Genomic DNA, 13,218 nt, shown 5'->3' with positions numbered 1-13,218 from the left:
AGTACCTTTTCTAACCCTGGGAGTTCGAGGGTGATATATCCTTCAGTTCAGAAGCCAGATTCCAGTTCGAGAAAAAAAAAGTGGAAGTTCAGGCTGTCACAGAATCAGAGATGTTGAGATGCAGCAGAGGTCTTGGGGGCCAGATGTAGCTTGACCTTCCATCCAGTGCATATGCTCTTTCTAGATGATCCCCCATCATGAACTGTCATGTGGTATCCAGAAACTGCACACTTTAAGCTCACTGTGAAACAGATTCTGTTGTTGGAACTAGGCTATTCTTTAAGTTAGACTCTGTCTCCTCCAGGGCAGAAACTCTTTTTTCTATTCACTCTTAAAGGCTTGTTCTGCGACTGACACCCTTCTAGCCTAGGGATGCAGAGGTGAGTAAGAGTTGGTCTCCATATTCCAAGATCTCAGTGTCCATTGGAAGAAACAGACCCATCTGTCTATGGCAGTTGCTTTAGTGCATGTGCGAACATTGTTCCCAGAAGTGAAAATGCTTATCACTTTCCAGAGAAGTCAGAAAAATTCTCCTTGAGGTGCCAGCTAACCCTGGAGCTGATTTTTGAAAGATGATTGAGAATCTGCCAGATGATCGAAAATGAATCCTAGACTAGGCAGAGGTGATACCAGAATATGAAAAGGCTCAGCGGTGAACAAGAGAATGGCCCATGAAGGGAACCACAAGTGATTCAGTGTGACTGGAGACAGGTGTGTGAAGTTTAATGGGCCAGGCTGCAGAGAAAACCAGGGCTATGTAATGAAGGGCCCCTATATCACAGCAAAGATGTGGTATTTACATTATGAGCTACTGGGTCTTGGCACTTCCAGGGTCATAAATCACAGAGAATCTGATGAAAGGCCAGAGGGGCTCTCTCTCTTTCCAGAGAAATACGTGTGCGCACATGCGCGCTTGCACACACACACACACACACACACACACACACACATCCTTCACAACATTGCTTACCATTTCACAGAAGCTATAAAGTCAATTCATACATTCATTCATCAGGTAATCACTAGGGAGAGGAATTAGGGGCCCGGAGGCAGGCTCTGTGTTAGATACTGGAGACATAGCAGTGTTGTGTGTTGAATTGTGTCCCTTTAAAGGATATGTTGATGTCCTAGATCACAGTACTTCAGAATGTGACCTTATTTGGAAATATGATCCTTAAAGATATAATCAAGTTAAAACTAGGTTATTAGGATGAGCCCTCATCCAATATGACAGATGTTCTTCTAAAAAGAGAAAACTTAGATGCACAGAGACATACACACAGAACACCATGTAAAGATAAAGGCAGAGATGAAGATGCTGCATATCCAAGCTGAGAAATGCCAAGGACCACCAACAAACCACCAGAAGTTAGGACAGAGGCATGGAACAGACTCTTCTTCAGAGTCTCAAGAAGGAACCAACCCTGCTGACAACTTGATCTCAGACTGTTAGATTCCAGAACTGTGAGACAATACATTTCTGTTGTTTAGGCCACCCAGGCGGTGGTATTGTGTTTTGACAGCCCTAGCAAACTAATATAAGCAGTAGCAAGAAAAATCCGCATTCTGTTCTTATGAAGCTTATACTCCCGTGAGGAAAAGAGATTATGGCCGGGCGTGGTGGCTCACGCCTGTAGTCTTCGTGCTTTAGGAGGCTGAGGTGGGTAGATTACTTGAGCCCAGAAGGTTGAGACCAGCCTGGGCAACATGGCAATACACTATCTCTATTAAAAATACAAAAAAATTAGCTGGGCGTGCTGGTTTGCTCCTGTAGTCCCAGCTACTTGGGAGGCTGAGGTGGGAAAATTACCTGAGCCCGGGAAGTCTAGACCGCAGTGAGCCGTGATCATGCCACTGCACTCCAGTTTGTGTGATGGTAGTGAGATCCTGTTTCAAAGAAAAAAAAGAGAGAGAGATTATTGAACAGATACAAAAATTTATGTTGTGCATTGTGAGACCAAGAGCCCAGGGGTTTACTGAGAGGAGGCCACCCAGAACAAATATTTTAATCTCCAAATGGATGGGGTGGGAAGTGGGTTGTGAACGAAGAGAATATCTGTGTGCAGAAGTTCAGAAGTGAGAAGAATCATGATGCATTCCGGGAAAATAAGGAAGTTAATTGTGACAGGAGCCTGATGTGTAAAGAGAGGAAGATGAGAGATGAGGATGTAGACTTGCAGTTAGATCTTGGAGTCTTGTAAGCCAAGTTAAGGAGCTCAGACTATATTGGAAGAGCAAAGGATACCACCAAAAGGTTTTAAGCAGGGAATCCAGATAAGATTCATATTTTAGAAAGATGACTATGGCTGCAGGGCAGAGAATGGATTTGAGAGCCCCAGAGTGGGAGAGGAGAGATCAAGTTAGGAGGCTATTATCGTAGCCCAGTGAGAAATGATGATGGTTTGCACTAGAATGGCAATGGTAGAGGCAGAGGGAACCTGATGGATTTGGGATATAATTTTGATTTAGAGCCAATAGGTTCTACTGATGGATTGAATCTGGGGGATGAGGGAGAGATGAGAATAAAGATGAGTTTTAGGTTGGGAGTTAAACAACTAGGGGGACAGTAAAAAGAGCAAGACTGGGGGAGAAGCAGGTTTAGGGAAAGTTCTCTTTCGGATGTGAGCACTGGAGTCCCAAAGACACCAAATTAACAACTTCTGCTATAGGCAGTGGGAGAAGGAGGGGCATTGAAAAATTAAGCCAACTGGGTGAGGTGTATCGAATTTTTTTTTTTGATGGAGTTTTGCTCTGTCACCTAGACTGGAGTGGTGCAGTGGTGCTATCTTGGTTCCCTGCAACATTTGCCTCTCGGGTTCAAGCAATTCTCTGCCTCAGCCTCCTGAGTAGCTGGGATTACAGGTGCCTGCCACCATGCCCAGCTAATCTTTGTATTTTACTAGAGGCGGGGTTTCATCATCTTGGTCAGGCTGATCTTGAACTCTTGACCTTGTGTTCCACCTGCCTTGGCCTCCCAAAGGGCTGGGATTATAGGCATGGAGCCACCACGCCTGGCCTGATTGTTGTTTTTGAAAGATTACTCTAGTGGCAGAATAAAGGATAGATTAGAAATGGGAAATTAGAAGCCAGGAGCCAAGTTTGGGAAGCTGTTGCAACCATGTAATTGAAAAATACTGGTTTCTGAAATAAAGCAGCGTCAGTGGGAATGGAGAGGAAGGGAACAGATTTGAAGGCTCTTGAGGAATACAAATGACAGAATTTAGTGGTAGTTTAGAAGGGGGAGTGATGGCGGGAAGAGGAGTGTAGGATGATTCCAGGGTTTCTTTCTAAAGCACATAGATTGAATCTATTGAACTAAAACATTCAGGAGAAGCAGATCTTGGTGGTAAGGAGTAGGTAAATTACATTTCGGATATGTTGTGAGGCCAGCAGGACCTCCAGGTGGAGTAATCCTGCAAGTAATTGGAAATATCTGTAGGGCTTTCCTCTCCTTCCTGCATTATCGATTTCTCCCTTCCTATGGCTCAAGGCCATCAACATACAAACACATTCTCATAATTCCTGTCTTAAAACATCCTCTGTTGATTCTATATACCCTTCTAGCTAATCCATCTCAAAGCAAAATTTGTGCAAAGAACTGTCTACACTCTCTCCACTTTCTCATTTCCCATTCACTGTTTTAAATGACAATTTTGTTAAGATATAATTCACATATTTTACAATTCACTCATTTAAAGTGTATAATTCAATAGTTCTTAGTATATTCACAGAGTTGTACATTCATCACTACATCGATTTTGGAATATTTTCATCATTCCAAAAAGAAACTCTATTCCCCTTTGCTATTATCCCTATCCCTGCCAATCTCCTCAAGCCCTTAGCAACTGCTAACCTACTTTCTGTCTCTATAGAGTTCCCTATTCTGGACATTTCATATACATGAAATCATACATGTGGTCTTTCGTAACTGACTTCCTTAAATTAGCATAGTGTTTCAGGATTCATCCATGCTGTAGCAAATATCAGTATTTCATTCCTTCATATGGCCAAATTATATTCTATTGCATGGATGTGTCACATTTTGTTGATTTATTCATCAGTTGATCAAATCACTCTTCAACTTTCTTCAATTGGTCTTTCATCCCCACCACCCCACTGAAAATAGTTTTGTGAAAATTACCAGTGATCTCCATGTTGTTTAATTTAATGGTCACTTCTCTATTCTCATATTACTCAATCTCTTGAGCATTCAACATTATTGACCACTGCTTCTTTCTTGAAATACTTTCCTCTCTGGGTTTCAGTGACACCGTCTTTTCCTATTCAGTCAGCTGCTTCTTTCAGTTTCTTTGCTGGCTTCTCCCCTTTTATCCCACCTCTAAATATTGGAGTGCTCTACGGTTTAACCTTGGGCTCTCTCATTTGCCTATAGTCTCTAAATTATTTCATGTAATCCTATGGCTTTACATATTATCTATGTATGCTGATGGCTCCACAGATTTTATCTTCAATCCAGGCCTCTTCTTTGAGTTCCATGTTCATATATCAAACCTCCTGCTTAATCACTTCCTTTAGATATCTAATAGACATATCGAATTTAATACAGCCAAAACAAAACATTTGACTCCCTACCTCCTACCATATCCCTGCAAACCTGTACCCCTCACAGGCTTCCCCATCTCAGCAAATGGAATCACAGTCCAATAGTTGCTCAAGCAAAAACCTAGGACATTCTTGATTGCTCACTTTTTCTTCATCCCTTCCCTATAAATGCTGAAAAATTCCAATGGGCTATATTCAAAAGGATATCACAATTTAACCACCTCTCACCACCTCTACCATTCTCCTCCTAGTTTAAGCCTGGTCCAGAGAGACTAGCCATCCCTTGCTTGGACCACTGAAAAAGTGTCCTCACTACTCTAATTCTTCTTTTGGCCCCCATTCCTATCCATTCTCTGTATCACAGCCAGAGTAATCTTTCTAAAATGTAAATGAGATCATGTCTTTCAATTTTTTTTCAAAATCCTCAAATGTCTTGCTAAGTGGAATACCTTAGAATAAAATCTACATCCTGATTATGGCCTATAAAACCCTGCGGGACTGGCTCCTGCCACTCTCTCATTTTCTCCTATATGCCTCCTTACCGATGCTACTACAGCCACACTGATTTCCTTGTTGTTCCTCAAGCACACCTAACATGTTCCTATTTCAAAGCCTTTGCATTTCTATTTCCTTTGCCTTTAAGGCTATTCCCCCAGATATTTATATAGCTAGAGTCTTATTGTATCATCTCAGCTCACATGCTACCTTCTTTTGAAATGGCCTTCCCTGACTAGCGTATCTAAAATTGCATGCACCATTTTGTTTATGATGGAAACACCATGGAATATTATGCAGCCATCAAAAACAATGAGTTTGTGTCCTTTGTAGGGACATGGATGAACCTGGAAACCATCATTCTCAGCAAACTGACAGAACAGCAGAAGATCAAACATCGCATGTTCTCACTCATAGGTGGGTGTTGAACAATGAGAACACATGGACACAGGGAGGGGAGCACTACACACTGGGGTCAGTTGGGGGGAAATAGGGGAGGGACGGTGGGGGGTGGGGAGCTGGGGAGAGATAGCAAGGGGAGAGATGCCAGAGGTAGGTGATGGGGAGGAAGGCAGCAAATCACACTGCCATGTGTGTACCTATGCAACAATCTTGCATGTTCTTCACATGTACCCCAAAACCTAAAATGCAATAAAATAAATACATGGGAAAAAAATGAGAATGGTATGGAAAGGTTATACAGTATCACTCCTTTTAATCTATCAGAAAGATTAACCTTTAAAATTTTTAGTTTAAGTCAATCAGAAAGATTATCCTCCAAAATTCTTGGTTTGAGTGAAATGCATCTGTTTCAAATAAATATTCCAGAAGGAACTAGCATCACAGCATGAAGTAGATAGAGAAAACACTGCTTCAGAGCAAAGTCTGTAAGAAAATACTATCAAAGAAAAGTTGCATACATACTCTTTAGGGAGGTATAATTTCCAACACAGACCAATTTTTAAGTAGAAGAGATGAAAACATCAGCATCAAACATTGTGAAGACATCCTTTTTAGTCAATATAATTTAGCAAAATGCTAGCAGCTGTAGTAGCAGAATAGTGGTTTTGAGCTTCATCTCTATGGTCTTGGAAAATTCTGGTCTCATAGAAACCCTTGGGACTTCACAGCAGCTTGAAACACTATGGTCATTTTTTTTCCAGGGGTTTTTATAACCTTGAGAGATAACCTAAGCCCAGGGCAGATGCTCATAGGATGATGCTTCCAAGGACTCAGCAAAGTAAACTTTTATTGGAACTAAAGCCCACATATGTAGGCCAGAACTTGTGTACTAAACCTAAGAAGGGAAACTAACTGCTAAAGTAGATTTAAATAAAATGAAGTCTTCTAACACAAAAAAGCAAAATGTACAGTATATAATCTGTTACATTGTATTCATGTATTGAAATATCACTCTGTATCTCCTAAATTTTTACAGTTATTATATGTCAATTAAAAACAAAAGGAGATAAAAGTATTATATAAAGTGAAACAAAACAAAACATTACCTGTCATACCAAGTACCAGTAAAGAACACAACCAGCTGACACTGAATACTGAATACTGAGCTGAACCATGCGGTTCAATTATCTGACGAGGATTTTAAAGCAGATGTCATAACAATGCTTTAACGTTCTATTACAAATCCTGTTGAATTTACAAGTTCTGTTGAAACAAATAAAAACATTCATATTATGAGAGGCGCATGAGAGGGTGGGACTGAAAAAGTATTTGAAGTAATAATAGGTGAAAATTCCCCAAAGCTGTCAAAACACATAAACCTAAAGATTCAAGAAGCTGAGAAAATCTCTGTTAGGATAAACACAAGGAAATTCACACCAATATAAATCCACTCCACATAAATTTGTAAGGATGGAGTAGGAGGTAGAGAGTCAGATACAGCATAATTAAACATCTGAAAACTGAAGAAGAAAAAAATCTTGAAAGCAGCCAGAGAAAACCATGCCCTACCTATAGGGGACCAGTTTGAATCACAGAGGTTTCTCAAATTACATCATGGAGGCCAGAAGGAAGTAGCACATTTTTTAAGCAATGAAAGAAAAGACATGTCAATTACAAATTCTGTATCCAGTGAAACCATTCTTTAAGAATGAAGGAGCAAATCAAGATATTTTCAAGCGAAGGAAAACTAAGAGAATTTGTCAATAGCAAACCTACCCTGAATAATGGCTACAGGAATTTCTCTAAAGAGCAAGAAAATGTTAACAAAAGGAGATAACGGACCTTCAAAAAGGAAAGAAGAACAATGGAATTGGTAAAAATAGAAGTAAATGTAACAGACTATTCTTTACTACATGAGTTTCTTTAATCATATTTTATAGTTGAAGGAAGTATTGTTACACTATCTGATGTGGAGCTCAATGATTTTAGAGAAAATACCTAAAACAATTGTATTTGAAAAGTGGGGAGGTTAGAGGGACCTAAATGGACTTAAGGTTTCTATACTTTACTCAACTGGTAAAATGTCAATAGCAGTAGGCTGTGATAATTTATGTATGTGTGTAATAAGACCTAGAGCAGCCATTATGAAAACTATACAAAGTAATATACTCCAAAGCATTATAAATAAATACAACAGAACTCTAGAAATTGTTCAAGTAGCCTACAGGAAGGCGAGAAAAAAATATTAGAGGAGCAAGAAACAGAGAATTAACATAAAATAAATATTAAAATGACAGACTTAGGCTCTAGAAATTCAATAATTACTTTTAATGTAAATGGTCTAAGTTCACCAATTGAAAGAGATTGACAGTATAGATTTTAAGTATGTGATTCAAGCAATGCACTTCAAATATAACAAGATAGTTTGAGAGTAAGGGATAGAAAAATATATGCTCCACAAGCATTAATCAAAAGAAAGAAGTGGCAATATTAATATCAGATAAAGCAGACTTTGGAGCAAAGAAAATTATCAGAGACAAACAGAGATATCAAATAATAATAAAGGGGCAAACCACTGAGAAGACCACCAAAGAACGGAGCTGCAAAATACATGAGCAAAACCTACAGAGCTGCATGGAAAAATAGACAAATCCACAATAATACTCAGAGACTTCAACAATCCACTCTTAGCAATTGATAAGATTGTTAGACAAAAAATCATCAAGGATATAGTTTAACACAATTAACCAGTAGGATCTAATTGACATATATAGAACATTACACAAAAACACAGCAGAATACACATTTTTTTTCAAGTTCCCATGGAACATTCACCAAGATAACTATATCCTGGGTTACAAAAAAAAATTAACAAATTAAAAATAATAGAAATTATGTATAATGTGTTAGTTGGCCAAGATGGAATCAAATCAGAAATCAATAACAAAAAAATAAAAGGGAAATATCTAAACACTTGAAAACCAAACAGCATACCTAATAATACATGAGTCAAAAAGGCAGTCTCAAAGGAAATTTAAAAATAAAAAGGACTGAATAAAATGAAAATACAACATATCAAAATATGTGGAAAGCAGCTAAAACAGTGTCAAGAGGGAAATTTATAACACTGAATGCTTACATTGGAAAACGGCAAAAGTCTCAAATCCATAATTGAAGCTCACATCTTAAGAGCCTAGAAAAAGAAGAGCAGGTCAACGCTATTGTTTTCAGTGGCATAGAAAACAGAAAATCATTAGAAAAACTGATGAAACAAAAAGCTGGTTCTTTAAAATAACTTGATAAGGTTGATAAACCTCTAGCAAATTTGACAAAGGTAAAAAGAGAGAAGATAAAAATCACCAATGTCAAACTAGGCGTGGTGGCATACATCTGTAGTCCCAGGTACTCAGGAGGCTGAGGGAGGAGGATTGCTTCAGCCCAGGAGTTTGAGGCTGTAGTTCACTATGATCTTGCCTGTCAATAGCCACTCACACGCTAGCCTGGGCAACATAGTGAGATCCTATCCCTAAAACAAACAAACAAAAACAAAAACCACCAACATGAGGAATAAAACAAGATATCACAGCAGCCTCTGAAGCCATTAAAAGGATAATAAGAAATACCACAAACAACTTTATGATCATAAATTTGCATGAAGAAACTTGTCTTTATTTGTAATAGCCAAAAACTGGAAAAATACCCAAATGTCCTTCAACTGGGATAAACTTCAATAAAGAAACTGTTATATCCATACCATGAAATGCTACACAGTAATACAAAAATACAATATGCAACAATTTGGATGAATCTCAAAGGAATTATGATGAGGGAAAAAAAGCCCATCTCGAAAGTTTATGTAGTATATGAGTTCGTTTATATAACATTCTCAGAATGGCAAAACTATTGTGATAGTGAACAGATTAATGGTTGCCAGAGATAAGGGAGACAGGCTGAATGTGGCTGTAAAAGGATAACACAGGAGAGTTTTGTGGTGCTGGTGCATTTGAGTATCTTTTATTTTATTTATTTTATTGTTATTTTTTTGGAGATGGGGTCTCGCTGTGTTTTACAGGCTAGAGTGCAGTGGCATGATCATAGCTCACTGCAGCCTGAAACTCCTGGGCTCAAGCAATCCCCCTGCCTCAGTTTTCCAAGATTCTGTGATTACTGGCGCAAGCTACCACACCTGTAATTATAATTTTCCTGCTTCAGTCTTCCCAAGTGCTGGAATTACAGGTCTGAGCTCGGCTCTTTTTTTTTTTTTTGAGATGGAGTTTCGCTCTTGTCACCTAGGCTGGAGTGCAATGACACGATCTCAGCTCACTGCAACCTCCACCTCCTGGGTTCAAGCAATTCTCCTGCCTCAGACTCCGGGTTAGCTGGGATTACAGGTGTGCACCACCACATCTGGCTAACCTTTGTATTTTTTTAGTAGATACCGGGTTTCACCATGTTGACCAGGCTGGTCTCACACTCCTGACCTTAGGTGATCCACCCGCCTCACCCTCCCAAAGTGCTGGGATTCCAGGCATGAGCCAGCAAGCCAGGCCTCATTTTTGCTTTTTTTTTTTTTTTTTTTAACAGATGGGGTCTCATTATGTTACCCAGACTGCAGCTGAGTATCTTGATTGTGGTCGTGGTTACACAAATCTTCACATGGGATAAAATTGCATAGAGCTACACATACATGCTTGCATGTATAACTGGTAGAATTCGAATAAGCCTTATTTTCTCATCTGTAAAGAGATGTCACATCACATCCACCCCAGAAGGTTGCTGGGATGAGTCATTGAGATAAACAATGCTTAGCATAATATCTACTGACATATAGAAAAGGCTTAACACAAGAGGTAGCAGTAGCAGCAGTAATTATTATTATGATTATCATGACTATTACTATTTTACCACCTACCTCTAGTGATAGTCTGTGCCTAGAACCCATGGTTTCAGATTTCACTTCTCATCATAAATCCAAGTGAGGTTGGTCTTTCTATCTGCACCTTCTCAAAAGCATTTGAGAAAATCTTCAGGTTTCTGGTAAATCTTTACTTATTTGGAGTCTACAGCATAGTTTTGACCGAGTTTCCCACTGATATTTTGGTTTACCCGAAGGTAGAGTTCAAAGTGAAATTTAAAGGAGAAGGGCTCTTTTATGCAACTCCAACTGGAGAAGATTTACAAAATGGAAACTGCTGAGTTGTGCACAAATCTTTAGTCAGTTTGTTGTCTTATACCAGATAAGTCTGTCTACAATAGTGGAGCCATAAACCCAAAGGAGACAAATGGGTGTGAGAAAAGAAGAGGCATCTTCCTGTATCTAGTAGCTAACCTGTGTGAGAAGCAAATGATAGTTATAAGAAAGGTATAAATGGAATTCTATCCAACAGTTCAGTGCGTGCGGGATGTATCAAGTCACCTTCAGGCAGTTTCTATTAGACCATGTTTGCCTGAATCTGTAGGTGGGTAGAGGGTCAATGCAAATGCCTCCTCTCCAACTTCTCAGATGGGAAGTAACTGTGGAAACACAGTAGATCTGCCAAAAGCACAGGGAATGCGCTATGTAAAGTCTGAAACACAAGTCATCAGTGGTATTAATTCTACAGCAGCATAAAAGTAATTATTTACAAAGATGAAGAATTAAAACTTAATAATGTCATGTTTAAATAATCACTGTTCTCACAGCATTTTAATCATCATACCCCACACTAAGTTGTACATTTAATGGTGAAAATTCCTTTCTAGGTTGCATTCTGGGTATAGCGCTGTAAATGCACACATTTTAAATGTTATGCTAAACAGCAATTTTGTTGGGAATAGCCAAGAAATAAACCCCTGGGTGGATGGAAGGTCTGGGAGCATCTGTTCAGGGAAAATAATTGAGCATAGTGGTTGAAGGAGCCTGCAAGTATAAAATGGATTTGGAGGGTTATTATTTCTACATTGTTTCTGAGTTTTAATTTCTCAGATTTCATGAAGATTTTGTAATGTGTTGCCTGGTAAGGGAATTAGAAAGAAAAGCAAAGGTATCAGATAATGCCTCCTTCATCCCAGCTAGAGACATGTTCCTGAGCGTTCTCAAATATTGCTTCTTCAGTGAAGCCTCCTCTGGCCTTTCATCCAGCCCTGTGGGTTGGAGCTCCATAGGATCTCACAGCCCCTCACTCCTTTCCCTCAGAGTGCACATCACACTTACAATTAAATGACAAATAGGCCAGGTATGGTGGCTCATTTCTGTAATCCCAGCACTTTGGGAGACTGAGGTGGGCAGATTACTTGAAGTCAGGAGTTAGAGACCAGCCTAGCCAACATGGTGAAACCCCCCTCTACTTAAAAAAAAAGAAAAATTAGTGAGATGTGGTGGCACATGCCTGTCATCCCAGCTATTCAGGAGGCTGAGGCAAGAGGATCTCTTGAACTCCAGAGGCGGAGGTTGCAGTGAGTCAAGATCATGCCACTGCACTCCAGACTGGGTGAAAGAGTGAGACCCTATCTCAGAAACAACAACAAAACCCAAATTGTATAATTGTTAATTAAGTGCTTTTTTCTCCTAGATGGTACACTCCTTGAGGACAGGGACTGTGTCCATCTTAGTCACTGCTTACCAGGGACTTAGTGAGTGTCAGTTAATATCTCTGAATTAATTCCATTTTCACACCCATCCTTTATCTGAACTAGCTGAATGGGTTTCTATTCCTTGCAAACAAGAAAGTCAAGAAAAATTGGCCTGATGCAGTGGCGTATGCCTGTCATCCCAGCACTTTTGGGGGCTGAGGTGGGAGAATTGCTTGAGCCCAGGAGTTCGAGACTAGCTTGGGCAACGTGGTGAGAACCCCATTTCTACAAAAAATAACAAAATTAGCTGGGCATGGTTGTGTGTGACCGTAGTCCCAGCTACTCAGGAGGCTGAGGTGGGAGGATTGCTTATACTTCAGAGGTCAAGGCTGCAATGTGCCGTGATTGGCCACTGCACTCCAGCCTGGGCAACAGAGCAAGACCCTGTCTCGATATATATATATTTTAAAGAAGTATGTAAAGGATTAAAGAAAACCCAGTCTCTGGGAAAGCTTAGCACGGGTTTCTTTACAAGAGTTTATTTGTCAAGAAATTCATCCTGTTTGTAACACAAAGGGCCTACGTTTCAGACTCTGAGTGCTTGCACAATAAACCTGCTCCCTCTTCTCAGCCTCAGGGTAAAAAGTTACACTACTCCTTCTTTCCTCACCTCCATTCTAGTTTCATTTTTAGGTTGCTAATCTGACCTTTAGTTTAAAAAAAAAAATGAGGCACTGAATGTAAAGAGAAAGTAGGTATTTTCCCCAGATGTTCTTTTACCAAAGTGAGACAACATCATTTCTTAGATTTTCTGTAGTTAGGAACCTAAGAGTAGTTCAAATTCCCCATTCTTCATACACATACCAGAATATAATCTATCCTTATCTCGTGGCCAATTTTTCTTGGAAAAGTTAGTTTATGGTGTTGAAAAGGGAATATTGTTTATGCTTAGTCCATGAAACTGAAGGGCTTAGCAAATACCAGACTTATGAATATAGGACTTTAATCATTACTCTCCAAATGAGGTCTTTGGTCACATTTAGTTCAGAATTTAACAAGTGCACTCAATTCCCTTCTCCCCACACACCTATAGTATTCAGGCAGAACTTCAAAGCCCTTGTCCAGGGCTGTTATAAGCAAAACCCTGTGATAGGTGGTAGGCTGCACTAGAAACTAAGACCCCCACTCACTCACAAGGCAATATTT

Source organism: Cebus imitator, unplaced genomic scaffold (assembly GCF_001604975.1).
Source record: "Cebus imitator isolate Cc_AM_T3 unplaced genomic scaffold, Cebus_imitator-1.0 Scaffold517, whole genome shotgun sequence".
In the NCBI taxonomy this organism is placed as follows: Eukaryota; Metazoa; Chordata; class Mammalia; order Primates; family Cebidae; genus Cebus; species Cebus imitator.
This window is presented reverse-complemented; position numbering follows the sequence as displayed.